At 50.0% G+C, this 17,239-nt stretch overlaps 1 protein-coding gene across 4 annotated transcripts in view; it reads right to left on the bottom strand.

Moving 5' to 3' along the window:
* Positions 1–1,892, bottom strand: part of AFAP1 (actin filament associated protein 1) — a 46,778-nt gene extending 44,886 nt beyond the window's left edge. For all 4 annotated transcript variants that reach the window (XM_081206266.1, XM_081206268.1, XM_081206267.1 and 1 more), the window contains exon 1: positions 1,786–1,892. The gene's annotated coding sequence lies outside the window, so the exon portion shown is untranslated. The remainder of the gene's footprint in view (positions 1–1,785) is intronic.
* Positions 1,893–17,239: the final 15,347 nt, after the last annotated feature.

The following is a 17,239-nucleotide window of genomic DNA, read 5'->3' as shown; positions in this document are numbered from 1 at the left end:
CCAGAGTCACAGTATGTAAAGTTTTGAATCTTAATGATTGGTTCAACAGAATTAGAGTATGTGTTATGCTTTTTCTGTCATTTTTTATACTTATATGGAGAACAAAATTATTGAATTAACATGGGAGAACTAAAATTTCCAATGTGAAGGAGGAAACCCAGAGCCAAATAAATAAAAAATGAAGCTCAAGCATGGCATATATATTTTTGGTGCCGTCCACACACAAAAAAGTTTCTTTTCCTTCTTTTGGAAATAATGTATGCAATAAAAAATAAATGAAGCTAGAGATCATTATGTCCTCATGACAGTTTGCTGGAATATATTTTTAACTGTATGATGAAGGAACCCATTAACTAATCTATTAATTATAGGGAGATGGCATCTAAGAAGGAAGCATATGAAAAATATCTAAGTATGGAATACTCTGTTGACAGTGGCACTTACACGCCAATATTTAAAGTGAAGAAAGAAACCAGGTGTATTCTGTGGAAAGTGGAACCACTGTTTGAACTTTTAGAAATATAAAATATGGGTGAAATATATCTAGGGACATTCTACTTCATCATGTCCTTCTCTCAGTTTGAGGCATATTTTTCTACAGATTTTTCTGTTAGTAATACTTTCCTGAGCTATAATTTTGTATATTTAAATGGAAAACTTGAGAGTAGAAATTAAAACAATTTCTCAAAGAATTAAAAATAAATTGTAAGAATGACAATTGCTCTACATTTCTTACTCTAATATACTTTTAAGGATGGCAATTATTTTCATATCCATTATTCAGTTACAGTATATGCTTTCCTTAATCCTCACAAGTTTATTAATTGGAACTAACCTGACACATTCTGCAGTGTAACTACAGTATTCCTTTAGCCAGGTGGTCAGATTTTTATCAGGCTTTAGTAACAATGTGTTTGGTAGCATCCCGTTGCTAGCAGGTCCACAAAAGTTGCTACCTCAAAGATTTTTACTAACCTGCTTACAAATATGTATGTTAGCAATTTGTAGCATACTGACAGGCTAATTTAGGAAGAAGAAAATGCAAACTAATAATAATAAATGTACCCCTGGTCACCTGGAAGCAACTCCCCTCAGCACCAGGCAAGTCCCTATTTAGATATGCAAAAGTCATTGGATCCTTGAGTGAGACACCAGCAACTTCCTGGGGGCTGCACTTTTCAGTCTCCTTGCCAGAAGGAGCCAAACACGCACAGGGGGCAATCTTGGGCACCTTTACCTGGGAGTAAGCCCAACTGAATGCACAGACTTGCATCTAGGCTTAACTCTGCGTGGCTTCGCTCCGTCACGACCCAGAGTCCCATTCCCCGGCCTCCAACGGGGGTTGCCACTCACAACTAACTTGGGCCGGATTTTGAGGAGTTCCCATTAGCGAGAGCCTTTCCAGGATGGTGGGACGAGACTGGCCGGGCTCCCCCGGGGAACGGGCCCCGCCGCCCTCCGCGTCTGCCCTGCTCCCCGTGACAGGAATCCCCCAAAGTGCATCCGCATCTGCCGCCCCCGCCAGCCTCCGAGACGCCGCCGCCGCGGCGCAGGGAGCGAGGAGCGCGCAGGCAGCGGCTGGGCAGGACTGGCCTCCGCCCGCGGCGCCCTCCTCGCCCTCCCGCGCTCCGGCCTGGCAGCCAGCGAGGGAGGGAGGGAGCGGCCGGGGCTCCCCGAGGCCGCCTTTTGTCTCCGCGCTGGGGGCGCCGCCGGCTCCCTCCTTCGCCTCCCGGGAGCCCAGCGCGGCGCTGGCCAGCCCCCCCCCCTTCCGCCCGCCCCCCTTACCTGGCGCCCGCCGGGTCCGGCGGCGGCTGCAGACGAAGCAGGGAAGGAGACGCCCGCCCGCCCGCCCGCCCCGCGCGCTCCCGCTCTCTCTCTCTCGGCGGCCGGGGAGCGGGGCCAAAGCGGGCCCCCACCCGAGTGGCGGCGGCGCGAGCCAATGGGCGAGCTGGGGGAGAGGGGGAGGCGGGGCCCCAGAGAACAAAGGAGGGAGGGGGCTGCGCCGGACAGCCTCGCCCGGGACGCCCCGGTTCCGCCGGGTTGGAAGCCGGAGGCCTGCCTCTGCTGGGCGCGGAGGGCAGGCGGGTCCGGGTCGCGCCCCGAGAGCGGCGGGGTCCGCGCGCAGCCTGCCCTCCCGGCCGGGAAGCGGCTCCGGGGCTCCGCCTGAAGCCACGCAGAGCCCTGACTTGGCAAAAGGCGAAGCGGAGCCTCCGGGGGGAAGGGCGGCCGGATTCCCCTCCCGGGCGGGTCCGGTGGTCTCCCGCCTCCTCGGAGGAAGGGTCTCTTCTTCAGCTTTTCTGGTCCTTGGTGGCCCCGCTGGGAGAAGCCGAAAGAAATAATGGCCGGGCCATGAAAGTTCTCTCTTTTATAAAAGGGATCCTCATAGAATCGTAGAGTTGGAAGGGATCCCCAGGGCTATCCAGTACTGTACAACCCCTGCAAGCAGGAATCACAACGGAAGCATCCATGGCAGACAGCCATCCAACCTCTGCTTAAAAACCTCCCAGGAAGGAGAGACCGCAACCTCCCGAGGGAGACCAGTCCCCTGTTGGACAGCCCTTGCCAGCAGAAAGTTCTTTCCAATGTTTAGTCAAGATTTGATTAGAACGTAAATCCACTGGTTCGAGTCCTACCTTCCCTAATGGAAGAATACAAGCTTGCTCCATTTCCCATGCGAAATGCCCCTTAGACGTTTGAAGATGGCTATCATATCTCTTCTCAGTCTCCTGCCTTAGGTTGGTGGATCAGTGGACCTCCGATGGGAACGTAGTCCAGAGGGAGCAGGCCTGGACTAGGAACCCTTGACTGAATGCTGAAATCCTCACCGCAGGCAGGAAACTCCCTGCCATCAACAGAGGAAGAGCAGCGCTTACTCCCCATGACCCCACAGTAGCTGCTGCAAGGCCTGTGACACCCAGATCTTTATCCCAACAGAAGTGCATGCTTTTTGTACTTTCAGGTGGGATCTGTCTTGGTGGTGCATCCTGGAGGCTGCTCTTTAAAATGGAGGCTAGGGACCCTGTGAAGATTGAAGCACCCTGCCAGCTGACTATAAAAAGCTGGCGGAACTGGGGATTATGACCTGGCCTAAGATGGTGTGAGTGTGTCTTCTGTGTCGCTCCCCTCTACACTTGAGGATCTGGAAGCGTAGTTGCATCCCCAGGTGGCAGAAATGACGGTACCTCCCTGCTTCGCACTAGAGGAAAATGAAGTGAAAGGAGACAGGGATTTCTAAAAATGACGTACAGTATAATAAAAGTGTCCATAGTGTGGTGATGGTGTAAGTCAGGATGGGGGGGGGGGAAGCTCCCTTGGTCTCCCTCAAGAGAGGTGTATCTTTGCTGGAGAACAAACAGGGTTCACTCATTTTTGAAGACACTGTTTATACCTCATATGAACGAGGCAGCAGTACGAAAGAGTAAGATGTCTTCTCCCTTCTTTGCTATTAATCTTGGAGGGCTTTAAAAAGAAAAAAGAAGAAAAAGACTAAAATCAACCAAGATGGGACTGTGTCAGGGTTGTCCTTCCTGGCTTCTTTGTCAGAGGCAGCGAGATCTGTGGCAGAGACTTGTGCTTGGCATTATTGTTTTGTGTGGTAAGGACTATGCCAAGCACCCCATCTTTCCTCTCAGATAAAATAGTTTAACTCAGGGGTCCTCAAACTTTTTAAACGGGGCCGGTTCACTGTCCCTCAGACACTGTTGGGGGCCGGACTATACTTTGGAAAAAATGTGAACAAATTCCTATGCACACTGCACATATTTTATTTGTAGTGCACAAAGAACAGGAAAAACAATACAATATTTAAAATGAACTATAGTGGTACCTCGGGTTAAGTACTTAATTCATTCTGGAGGTCCGTTCTTAACCTGAAACTGTTCTTAACCTGAAGCACCACTTTAGCTAATGGGGCCTCCTGCTGCTGCCACGCCGCCAGAGCACGATTTCTATTCTCATCCTGAAGCAAAGTTCTTAACCCGAGGTACTATTTCTGGGTTAGCGGAGTCTGTAACCTGAAGTGTATGTAACCTGAAGCATATGTAACCCGAGGTACAACTGTATTTTAATCAGCATAAACTTATAAGCATTTCAATGGGGGGTATGGGCCTGCTTTTGGCTAGTGAGATGGTCAGTATCACTAATGCTCATCCCTGCAACCCAGCCTGCACATGGATCTCCCTCACCCCATGGCCCAGTCCACATGTGGGCCTTCCATGCCCCCATCCCCACAACCCAGCCTATACACGTGTCTGCCTGTACGCACACATCCCCACAACCCAGCTTATACACGGCTCCCTAACCCCCACGCCCAGCCTATGCATGTGCTTCCCTAACCTGATCCCCATGACCCAGCCCACGCCTGTGTCTCCTTAAGCCCCATCCTCACAACCCAACTTGCCCGCGTGTCTCCCTAACCCCCATCCACCCGCCCAGCTTGCACGCCTGTCCGCCAACCCCAAATCCCCACACGCCAACTTGCCCGTGCGTCTTCCTACCCCCAATCGTCACTGTCGCCTGGCATATCACAAACTCCATGTCACAGCCCTGCAGGCGCATCAGAACCAATGGCACAGCCAGGAGCGAGGCGGGCACCCCGGGAGGTGGCATGAGAGTGCGGTGTGCTGCAGCGCCAGCAAGGCTCTCGCACCAGGCCCCTCCTTGCCCACGGCTGCAACCCATCCAGGGTGGGGAGACGGGCAGGGAGAGGCCCAGGCGGCGCCTCTCTCCTCCGCAACCCCCTCCCTCCCTAACTGCCTCCTCCTCCTCCTCCAAACACAAGAGAACTCATCTTCCTCTCCCAACCCTGGGTGGGCCGGGTTCAGGACCCTGGCGGGCTGGATCTGGTCCTTGGCCCGTAGTTTGAGGACCCCTGGCTTAATGCACCAGGCTTCGGAAACGAAACCCACTCAACAAGTTGCTCAGAAACATCATTTCACTGGGGTGCGGTGTCACATTGCCACACGTCCTGCCTGTCTCTAATTGTGGCTGCCATGTTCAGAGAAAGGGGGTGACCCACATGAGGATGTGGACATGAAGGTGCCTTCCATTAACTTTCGGGCGAGCAATTGACATGCCAGAATCAACACAGTTGAAGACCCTTCATAAATTTACCCAGTTCTGCCTTAAAACCAGTAAGGAGTAGCTTGGCTTCTCCAGCTGGGAAACACTTCATGTTCTACAATTTGTAGAACAAGCCAACACTTCTTTTGTCGAGCACAATACTCCAGGCAGATGTGGGACCCATGGACACAGCTGCTGGCCTCCTCCCTTGGGCAGCTTGTAGCGGTTGCTGGAGAGCGGGGGGGGGGGGGTCTGCTGCTGCTGTGGGCCAGCCCTATGGGACACACTGGCTCTGAGGGGCAGGCAGAGGGGCAGGGCTGCCCTGGGTGGGAAGAAAGGCAGAGGAGAAAGACAAAAGGAGCCTTGATTTAAAAACTTGTGTGTATGTGTGTGTCTAATCTTGCCCCTGTCTAAAATTTATTTATTGGTGTGTGCTTTTCTTTTCGTAAATCTACCGAAGAATAAAATAAAATCAGGATTATGGGTTTTCTCAGGACAGTGGAGGGCATGTGCTGTGTGCCGTTGGCGTAGAGGTGGTGGCACTCACCCTTCCTCTGGTAGGAAATGTTCTGCAGGGAGGTTGAGGAGGGTCAGGGAGGGAGGGAGAAATGTCCCTGAAGAAGGGTGTGATACACACACTAACCACTTCTGCAAGTCTCCTACTGAGATTCTATTATTAGTTTTGTGCCCAGTTTGTCTTTTAAATTTGTTGCCACACAATTAAAAAGCCCATTTTGGCCACACCCTTTTGGACATGAGGCCCCCAGAAAGTTGACCATAGATCCAGTGAAATGATGTTTCTGAGCAACTTGTTGAGTGGGTTTAGTTTGAGAATTCCTGGAGAACAGGCGAAGTCCCGGCAGACTGGAGGAGGGCAAATGTTGTCCCTATTTTCAAAAAGGGGAAAAGAGAGGACCCAAATAATTACCGCCCAGTCAGTCTGACATCAATACCAGGGAAGATTCTGGAGCAGATCATTAAGAAAACAGTCTGTGAGCACCTAGAAAGGAATGCTGTGATCACCAATAGTCAGCATGGATTTCTGAAAAATAAGTCATGTCAGACTAACCTGATCTCGTTTTTTGACAGAATTACAAGCCTGGTAGATGAAGGGAACTCAGTGGATATAGCCTACCTTGATTTCAGTGGGGCATTTGACAAGGTGCCCCATGATATTCTTGTAAAGAAGCTGGTAAAATGCGGTCTTGACTATGCTACCACTCAGTGGATTTGTAACTGGCTGACTGACCGAACCCAAAGGGTGCTCATCAATGGTTCCTCTTCATCCTGGAGAAGAGTGACTAGTGGGGTGCCACAGGGTTCTGTCTTGGGCCCGGTCTTATTCAACATCTTTATCAACGACTTGGATGATGGACTCAAGGGCATCCTGATCAAATTTGCAGATGACACCAAACTGGGAGGGGTGGCTAACACCCCAGAGGACAGGATCACACTTCAAAACGACCTTGACAGATTAGAAAACTGGGCCAAAACAAACAAGATGAATTTTAACAGGGAGAAATGTAAAGTATTGCACTTGGGCAAAAAAAATGAGAGGCACAAATACAAGATGGGGGACACCTGGCTTGAGAGCAGTACATGTGAAAAGGATCTAGGAGTCTTGGTTGACCACAAACTTGACATGAGCCAACAGTTTGACCCGGCAGCTAAAAAAGCCAATGCAATTCTGGGCTGCATCAATAGGAGTATAGCATCTAGATCAAGGGAAGTAATAGTGCCACTGTATTCTGCTCTGGTCAGACCTCGCCTGGAGTACTGTGTCCAGTTCTGGGCACCACAATTCAAGAAGGACACTGACAAACTGGAACGTGTCCAGAGGAGGGCAACCAAAATGGTCAAAGGCCTGGAAACGATGCCTTATGAGGAACGGCTAAGGGAGCTGGGCATGTTTAGCCTGGAGAAGAGGAGGTTAAGGGGTGATATGATAGCCATGTTCAAATATATAAAAGGATGTCACATAGAGGAGGGAGAAAGGTTGTTTTCTGCTGCTCCAGAGAAGCGGAAATGGAGCAATGGAGCCAAACTACAAGAAAGAAGATTCCACCTAAACATTAGGAAGAACTTCCTGACAGTAAGAGCTGTTTGACAGTGGAATTTGCTGCCAAGGAGTGTGGTGGAGTCTCCTACTTTGGAGGTCTTTAAGCAGAGGCTTGACAACCATATGTCAGGAGTGCTCTGATGGTGTTTCCTGCTTGGCAGGGGGTTGGACTCGATGGCCCTTGTGGTCTCTTCCAACTCTATGATTCTATGATTCTATGATTCTATGATCCCTGGCCCCAAGGGATTCGCCACCCCTGGTTGAATATTATTGTCGGTATGTAGTTGCTTAGAAGGAAAGCCCCAAAATACTAACTTTTATTTTATTTTAACCTGAAGCTTAATCAGCATTAAAAGGCTTATAGCATTTGTGTTAGCCCTCACATTCAGCAAAGAATGTGGTCACACATTCAGCAAAGAGGAAGGCATGGAGTGACAGACATGTACGAAGTTCCTTTGCACAAAGAGGAGGCTGCTTAGCACAGACTCTCTCTTCACAGGGAAGGGTGCTAGGCTTATGTACTGATATGTGCGTAACACCCCTTCACACATGCATCAAAGAATGAAGGTGGGGGTTTATCTAGCTGGGAATGGGGCTGTCCCATGCAGCCCTGTGAGGGGGTTGCTCTGAACTCCATAGTGAGACAACTGAAATTTTAACCAGTCAATGGTGAAACAAAATGTAAACTTCACCTATATGCTAATTGAGGTCTAAACTGGCAGAGAGAGATGTGCAGAGAGAGATGTGCTGGAACAAAGAGTGAGGGAGAGATGTATATGCAGCTGTGTAGATGCTTAAAATGTTGAGGTAATTTTAATCTGTTTTAGTATTTCAACTTTTGTATGTTTTAAAGTGTGTGGTTAATTTTTCTTGTATTTATTGTTTTGTCCTTTTGTAAACTGCTTTGAGCATTTTTTAAAAAAATAAAGTGGTGTATAAATTTTATGAAATAAATCAATAACATATGTAAAGTGTGTGTGTGTATGTGTGAATGAGAGACAAGTGTGGCTGTGGTGTGTATGTGTGCTGAATAGATGTAGTTGTGTGTGTGTGTGTGTGAGAGAGAGAGAGAGAGAGAGAGAGAGAGAGCACACGCACAAGTGTGGTATGGCCTCCTTAAATGTTTTTTTGGGACTGCGCACAAGTGCCAAGTTGCTCCCAAGCTTGTGGCATCACACATCTCCTCACACTAGGCAGGCCAGTGCAGCCTTCCACTAAGCCATGCTGGTCCCCGCAGCGTCGGAAGATGCTGTGCAGGCCAGTGGAACCTCACGCAGTGGAAGCACACTAGTCCCCACTGCTTTTCCGGACACCATGCAGGCTGGGGCAGCCTTCCACCAGCTGCAGGGAGACCCAATGGGGCTGGCAGGCTGTGGGATAGTGGAAATTTTGGAGAGGGGCCTTGGCTCCCAGCCCCCACTAGATGGCGCCCCTGGTATTGGGAAATGTTCCTTGTAATATGAACGTTGGATTTTACAGGATTGTCACAAAATACAATCTTCCAACACCTCTAATAATAATAATAATAATAATAATAATAATAATAATAATAATAATAATATTTATAGCCCACCTGTCTGGCTGGGTTTCCCCAGCCACTCTGGGCTGCCTACAGCACATACAAAAACATAGTAAAACATCCCTATACAGGGCTGCCTTCAGATGTCTTGTAAAAGTTGTGTAGTTCTTTATTTCCTTGACATCTGCTGGGAGGGCGTTCCACAGGGCGGGTACCACCACTGAGTAGGCCCTCTGCCTGGTTCCCTGTAACCTCACTTCTCGCATGGAGGGAACTGCCAGAAGGCCCTTGGTGCTGGATCTCGGTGTCCGGGCTGAAAGATGTGGGTGGAGACGCTCCTTCAGGTATTCTGGGCCAAGGCCGTTTGGGGCTTTAAAGGTCAGCACCAACACTTTGAATGGTGCTCGGAAACGTACAGTGGTGCCTCGCAAGACGAAAAGAATCCGTTCCGCGATTCTCGTCGTCTAGCGATTTTTTCGTCTTGCGAAGCAAGCCCATTGATTAGCGCTACAGCGGTCTAGTGGCTTTCCGTGATCAGCTGTTAAGCGGTTTTTTCAGCGGAACAGCTGATAGGCGGCTTAGGAAAAGGGGGGGAGCGAAAAAAACCCGCGGGGACGCGCAAGATTTTTTCGTCTTGCGAAGCAACCCCATAGGGCAATTCGTTTTGCGAAGCGCCTCCAAAACGGAAAACCCTTTCGTCTAGCGGGTTTTCCGTCTTGCGAGGCGTTCGTCTTGCGGGGCACCACTGTACCTGCAATGTAGAGATTACAATACTGTACTACATCAAAGGGCAGTTGTAAGCCACTCTCTCTTAACCACTGTCACCACTCTCTCCCTCAATAACTGTCTTAATCCAACTCTCTAACCTAGACATACCAAGATGTGTTGGACTACAATCCCCATCATCCTCTGACCATTGAACGTATTGGCTGGGGCTGTTGGGAGTTGTAGTTATTCATGCATTGTATTTGTATCCCCACTTTTTTCTCCCAGGAGCTCAAGGTGGGGTACATGGTCCTCCCCCGTCTCATTTAATCCCCACAAGAACTCTGCAAGGTAGGTTTGGTGGAAAGTGACAGGCCCAAGGGCACCCAGTGTGCTTCATGACCAAGTAGCAGGATTTGAACCCTGGTCTCCCAGGACCTAGCCAACACACTAACCACTACACCACAGACTGGAATGCGCAGTGGTTCTCAAAGGGTGTGGCACATGTGCCTGGAAGATTCTAGGACAGTCAAAGAAACAATTAAACATTTCAATAATGTGTAGTGTAGTGTAGTGTAGTATATATATATATAAATTGCAGAATATGGATAGATATCTTTTCAAAATGAGAGCAAGAGCATCAAGTGATACTGAGGACAATCCTTGTTTTGATTTGTTTTTAATTAGTTTTTATTAAAGATTTTCTTGTGTAACAAAGCAAACAAGAAAGAAAGGAAATCCTGGACATGTCCTCTTTTGGGGGGGGCTACATGCCCATCTGGGGGGATTTTTTACAAGTTATAGCAATCGCCTGGTTTTGGTGGGGGGTTGATTTTTAATTTTACTTTTTTGTGCTCAGCTGATTCTGAATCGCGCTCGGGCTCCGACAACTTTCTTTTGTCCAGATTCATGTTCTTATGCAGCTGCATTGTTTGATACTTTCTGGGTGTCCCCTGATCACATAATAATGTAGTTGTGTTCTATGCTATAAATCAAAGATTGCTATGAGTTGTTTCCTTTTGTTTTCCAGCGTATTTATTATCAATAAAAAAGTCCGAGAACCACTGGGTTATAGCCCTCACACATCTCTATGTGTGGAGGACAGAGGAGTTTTCATCAATATATATATGTTGTTGTTGTTGTTTAGTCGTTTAGTCATGTCCGACTCTTCGTGACCCCCTGGACCAGAGCACGCCAGGCACTCCTGTCTTCCACTGCCTCCCGCAGTTTGGTCAGACTCATGTTTGTGGCTTCGAGAACACTGTCCAACCATCTTGTCCTCTGTCGTCCCCTTCTCCTTGTGCCCTCCATCTTTCCCAACATCAGGGTCTTTTCCAGGGAGTCTTCTCTTCTCATGAGGTGGCCAAAGTCTTGGAGTCTCAGCTTCAGGATCTGTCCTTCCAGTGAGCACTCAGGGCTGATTTCCTTCAGAATGGATGTGTTTGATCTTCTTGCAGTCCATGGGACTCTCAAGAGTCTCCTCCAGCACCATAATTCAAAAGCATCAATTCTTCGGCGATCAGCCTTCTTTATGGTCCAGCTCTCACTTCCATACATCACTACTGGGAAAACCATGGCTTTAACTATACAGACCTTTGTTGGCAAGGTGATGTCTCTGCTTTTTAATATGCTGTCTAGGTTTGCCATCGCCTTTCTCCCAAGGAGCAGGCGTCTTTTAATTTCATGACTGCTGTCACTATCTGCAGTGATCATGGAGCCCAAGAAAGTAAAATCTCTCACTGCCTCCATTTCTTCCCCTTCTATTTGCCAGGAGGTGATGGGACCAGTGGCCATGATCTTCGTTTTTTTGATGTTGAGCTCATATTTTGCGCTCTCCTCTTTCACCCTCATTAAAAGGTTCTTTAATTCCTCCTCACTTTCTGCCATCAAGGTTGTGTCATCTGCATATCTGAGGTTGTCAGGGAACTGCCATCGGAGGAACAGGTGGGGAGAGGGCTCACGGAGGCTGGGAGGGAATCAGCAGCGAAAGCAGGGACCAGCAGGGGGAGAGATGGGTCTCTGGAGGAAGGTCTCATGAATGCGGAGAGAGACGCAGCAGCTAAAGCAGGAACTAGCAGGGAAGAGGGAGGGCTCAGGGACACGTCCAGCGAGAACAGCGGGGAGGTGTCAGAAGCTCCCATAGGGAGACCCATTCCTCGCCGGAAGCTGTCACGTCGTGAGTCCAGAAGACGTATTTCCGTTAAGGAGCTTCTATGCTGGAAGCGCTTCCGAAAGCAACCACTGTCGGAATCTGCAAGTGACTAGGGCAGACATGTCTGAGGAGCTCTGTCACACACAGAGGTTTGTGGAGTTGCACAAACTCTGAGGGATCACGATTTTACGCACAAGCAGCTAATCATCCCATCACAGCATTCCGACAGTCTCTGTACGCTGCCTGTGCAGGAGAAGGCATCATGAGCGACCCAGCCGGAACCGAAGGAGCAGGGGTTGGAGCTGGTCCAAGCTTGGAAGAAAGGTACCGAGCGTTGGAAATCCAGCTGGCGCTGCAGACGGCGAGGCTTGAGGAGAGAAGGGCTCAGGATGCAGACAAGAAGGGGAGAGCCACCCAGTTCAACAGAAAGGTACCAGGATTGGTGCAGAAGTTTGGGGGGGACCCCAAGGACTACCATGCCTTTAGAACAGAGATGCAATATGCCCTCAATGTGCAGTTTGATGAATTCCCTGATGAGGAATTGCGAGTGGCTTTCGTGATTGGGCATCTTGAGAGGGGGGCGAGGGACTGGGTTCGACCCCTGATGGCAACGCACAATGACATCCTAAAGGACACCATGAAGTTCTTTCGTGCAATGGATCTCATGTTTTCCCGCGATATTGAGGAGGGAGTGGTGCGCAGACAGCTAATGGCTTGCAAGCAGGGAAGCCGATCTGTCCGTGAGTACTGGACTGAGTTCACCATGCTGGTTCACAGATTGGGGTGGGATTTATCGGCGGCACCCATTCAAATGCTTTTTGAAGAAGGCCTTGCTTCGGCTGTGAAAGACGAACTTTCCCGGGGTCCTAGGGCGGATTCTATGGATCAGCTGACTAAATCTGCGCTGACCATAGGAGCGCGCCAGGAGGCGAGAGCTTTGGAGAGGCGGGAAGGGAAGGGGGAACGCTGGAAGGAGTTCCGCATTCCAGACATTCCAGAGACAACTTTCCCGCCGGCAGAGCCGATGGAAATCGGAACAGCGCGCGCGCGCGCAGTTTCAAAACCCAGTGAGGGGGGAAAGAAGGAGGGAAAAGGCGCCCGGAAATGCTATCTCTGCCAACAGCCAGGTCACTTTGCCAGAGTCTGCCCCCAGAGGAAGGAATGGCAAGGGATGGTGGGAGCTGTTGAAGGAAGAGAGGAGGGAAAACCGGAGCAGGTAAAGGCCAACGCCTGGTTGCCACAGTCGGGGCACAGCAGCCAGGCCGAAGAGCAGTGAAAGTGCCCATGCCAGAAGCTCCTCAACCTGCTCTAGTGATTGAAGTGTCGCTAGAGCTGCAAAATGGACACCCCCTAAAGATAAAGGCGCTGTTGGACTCAGGCAGCTCCTGCAATTTTATGAGCAAAGAGTTTGCTGCTGAACACCAGATACAGACGATCCCTTTAAGCAACCCCCTGCAGGTGACCACGATCGATGGCAGGGAGTTGTTGGGAGGAGAAGTCAGCTTGCAGACCGTCCCAATGATAATGAGGGTGGCAAGGCACACAGAACTGATAGCGTTTAATGTGGCCACCTTGGGAGGAGCTCCTATTATTTTGGGGATGAGCTGGCTAGCGCTACATGATCCGCTGGTGGGCTGGCATCAGAGAGTGGTTTCCTTTGGTTCAGCACATTGCTTAGAACACTGCAAAGGGGGAAAGGGTTCAGCAGGGGCCCAAGCCACCCTAGCAGGGACGGAAGTAATGGAGAAGGTGAAGGTACCACCACAATACGCAGATCTCAGCGACGTGTTCAGCGAGAAGGAAGCTGACCAACTACCCCCGCATAGGCCCTTTGACTGTCAAATCAATTTACTCCCTGGAGCACAGCTTCCTGTAGGCAAGTTGTATGCCATGTCAGACAGAGAAATGCAGGAGCTAAGAGAGTTCATTGACAAGAACCTGAAGAGAGGCTTCATCAGAGAGTCCAAAGCAGCGGGAGGTAGCCCAGTGTTTTTTGTGGACAAGAAACACACGGACAAGCCGAGACTGGTGTGTGACTTCAGGGGGTTAAATGCAGTGACAGAACCAGTGGCTTTCCCTATGCCCAGGATTGACGACATTTTGACCAGGGTGCGGAAGGGAAAGATTTTTACAAAGCTGGACCTAAGGGGGGCGTACAACCTGATACGTATAAGGAAAGGGGATGAATGGAAAACCACCATGTTCACCCCTTTGGGGGCATTTGAATATCTCGTGATGCCATTTGGCTTACAAGCAGGCTCGGCGTGCTTCCAATCGTTTATGAACCACGTACTGGGGCCTTTGCTTTACAAGAATTGCGTGGCCTTCCTAGATGACGTGTTGGTGTATTCTGAGAATGAGGAGCAGCATGTGAGAGACGTCAGAGAAGTGTTGAGCAGGCTGCAAGCCAACAGGCTGTGGGTGAAACTGGAGAAGTGTCAGTTCCATACCAAGGAGGTGGAATTCCTGGGGTACCGCCTGTCAGACAAGGGATTGGCCATGGATCCCGGCAAGGTCCAGGCAGTGCTGGAATGGAAAACACCCAAAACCAAGAAGGATGTGCAGAGGTTCCTAGGGTTTGGGAACTTTTATCGTAAGTTAATCCGAAACTTTGCCCACCTGACGGCGCCCATAACGGACTGTCTCAGCAGTAAGAAGAAATTTGTTTGGACTGCGGAGGCGGAGCGAGCGTTTGAGGAACTAAAAAGGGCCTTCGCCTCTGAAGGACAACTTCTGCATGTGGATTTACAAAAAAAGCTGAGAGTCAAAACAGACGCCTCAGACAGAGCCATAGGGGCGGTGCTTCTTCTGCAGCCAGGGAAGGAGGAGTCAGAGTGGAGACCGTGTGCCTTTTTTTCGCGAAAGCTGAACAAATCCGAGAGGAACTACACGGTGTACGACCGAGAACCTCTTGCTATTCATGAGGCTTTCCGGAGATGGAGGCACCTGCTAATTGGTGCACAACATAAGGTGCAAGTGTGCACTGACCATAAGAACCTAGAGTATTGGAGAACGGCGCGAGTGCTCAACCAACGGCAGTTGAGATGGGCCCAGGAGTTCTCCAAATTTAACTTTGAGATTTGTTACGTGCCAGGCCCAGAGAACGTTAGGGCGGACGCTCTCTCACGCAAACCTGAATATTTGGAGGGGGAGGGAGCACCCGAAGAAACACATGTCATTCCAGAGGACCGCTGGGTGTGTGGGGGGGCATTGGTGGGGCAAAGGGAACTGGTAGAGGGTACGGTGCATGATGAATACGCCCAGGACAAACTCAGGGGTCTCAGGAGGGAGGGAGACAAACCCGGGGGTTTTGAGGAGAGAAACGGGGCGTTGTATTACAAGGGAGCGTTATATATACCTGAAGGTGATTTGAGGGAGAAGGTACTCAAGCAACTGCACGATAGCCCCACAGCAGGGCATTTTGGGCAACACAAAACCATGTGGCTGGTTACCAGGGAATTTTGGTGGCCCAAGGTCAGGGAAGATGTGAGGGAGTATGTGAGAGGGTGTGACCAATGCCAGCGAGCCAAGGGGGAGAGGCGGGCACCGGCAGGGTTATTAGAACCACTACCCACACCTGAAAGACCATGGGAAACAGTGGCAATAGATTTCATGACTGATCTGCCAAGGTCCAGAGGGAAAACAGCCATCATGGTTGTGGTAGACCTGTTAACCAAAATGGCCCACTTTATAGCCTGCTCACATGCTGTCACGGCAGAAAAAACCGCTAAATTGTTTGTAGAAAATGTGTTTAGGTTGCATGGCGCCCCCTTGAGGGTGGTTTCAGACCGAGGGAAACAATTTACTTCCAGGTTCTGGAGGAAGCTCATGAGCTTACTGCATGTAGAGGTCAATTTTTCGACTGCCCGGCATCCTGAAACCAACGGGCAGGCGGAAAGAGCCAATGGCATCCTCCAGCAATATTTGAGGTGTTATGTGAATGACAGAGAGAATGATTGGGTGGAGAAGCTGGCGTTGGCAGAATTTTCCTACAACAATGCGGAGAACGTGTCCACGGGGATGAGCCCCTTTTTGGCTAATTACGGGTGCCATCCCCGAGCTTTCCCAGGGGGGGAAGGGGAGAACTGGAGCGTTCCAGCTGCCGAACAGTTCGTAGAAGAAATGGAAGCGATCCATCGCCAGCTCCAACTTAACTTAGACAGGGCCAAGGAGGAATATAAGAGGCAGGCAGACAAAAACAGAAGAGAAGGTGAAACCATTAGGGTGGGGGACCAGGTGTGGCTGTCAACCCAAGGGTTACCATTCAAAGGGGGTTGTAAGAAGTTAAGACCCAAAAGACTGGGCCCATTTGAAGTCACGCAACAGGTCAACCCAGTGGCTTTCAGACTCCGGTTACCGAACCACATGAAGCTGCATCCAGTTTTCCACAGGTCGTTGCTGTCACCGTATAAAGGGGACAGAGAAGGAAGGGTCACTCGGGGACCAGCAATGGAGGAGAAGGAACACAGCTACCATGTAGCGGAGATTCTCGACTCCAGGTGGAAGGGAGATCAAGTAGAGTATTTGGTAACGTGGGAAGGGGAACCGGAGTCGGAAAACACCTGGGTCATGGCAGAGGATGTCAATGACGAGGTTTTAATAGAAACGTTTCATCAGAGGTTCCCACGTAAACCTCAGCCAGTGGCGAGGTTCCGGAGGGAATACTTTGCCACCACCGACGAAGAAGAAGAGTTGGAGGGGTTTACTGATTCCGAGGAGGAGGAGGATTCAGCGAGCCGGAACGGAGACCGATGGAGGGAAATGTTCGAGACGTCTGAAGATGAAGAGGATTCTTTTCGGGGTTTTACCTCCTCACCGCCCAGAGGAGAGGGAATGGGCGGGGGTGAAGGGGGTCCTGGAGGGGAGGTGGATGTCAGGGAACTGCCATCGGAGGAACAGGTGGGGAGAGGGCTCACGGAGGCTGAGAGGGAATCAGCAGCGAAAGCAGGGACCAGCAGGGGGATAGATGGGTCTCTGGAGGAAGGTCTCATGAATGCGGAGAGAGACGGAGCAGCTAAGGCAGGAACTAGCAGGGAAGAGGGAGGGCTCAGGGACACGTCCAGCGAGAACAGCAGGGAGGTGTCAGAAGCTCCCATAGGGAGACCCATTCTTCGCCGGAAGCTGTCACGCCGTGAGTCCAGAAGACGTGTTTCCGTTAAGGAGCTTCTATGCTGGAAGCGCTTCCGAAAGCAACCACTGTCGGAATCTGCAAGTGACTAGGGCAGACATGTCTGAGGAGCTCTGTCACACACAGAGGTTTGTGGAGTTGCACAAACTCTGAGGGACCACGATTTTACGCACAAGCAGCTAATCATCCCATCACAGAGGTTGTTGATATTTCTTCCGGCAATTCTTAATTCCGGCTTGGGATTCATCCAGCCCAGCCTTTCACATGATGAATTCTGCATATAAGTTAAATAAGCATAAAAAACAATATATTTTTAATGCTTATTTAAGCATAAAAAAGGCATGTGGTGGCTGTTCACATTCAGACCTGCATCCTTCCCTCCACATATTATGGCAGTGGCAAGTGACTGAGGAGACAGGCCTCTAAGGAACAGGATGCATTCCATAACTTCATGAATAGGGGAATCACACACACATTATAAAGCAAGAGCGAAACCTAACATGGAAAGCTACCATATCACTTCCTTTCATCATCTTGAATTTTAATTTATCTATTTACCCAAAGCTGTTGGGAATCACATATTACAGCAAACAGCCAATGTTATAAGAATGGCTA

Source organism: Podarcis bocagei, assembly GCF_964188305.1.
Source record: "Podarcis bocagei genome assembly, chromosome: 8".
NCBI classification, from domain to species: domain Eukaryota; kingdom Metazoa; phylum Chordata; class Lepidosauria; order Squamata; family Lacertidae; genus Podarcis; species Podarcis bocagei.
The sequence above is the reverse complement of the archived record's forward strand: the minus strand, read 5'-3'. Positions and strand labels throughout refer to the sequence as shown.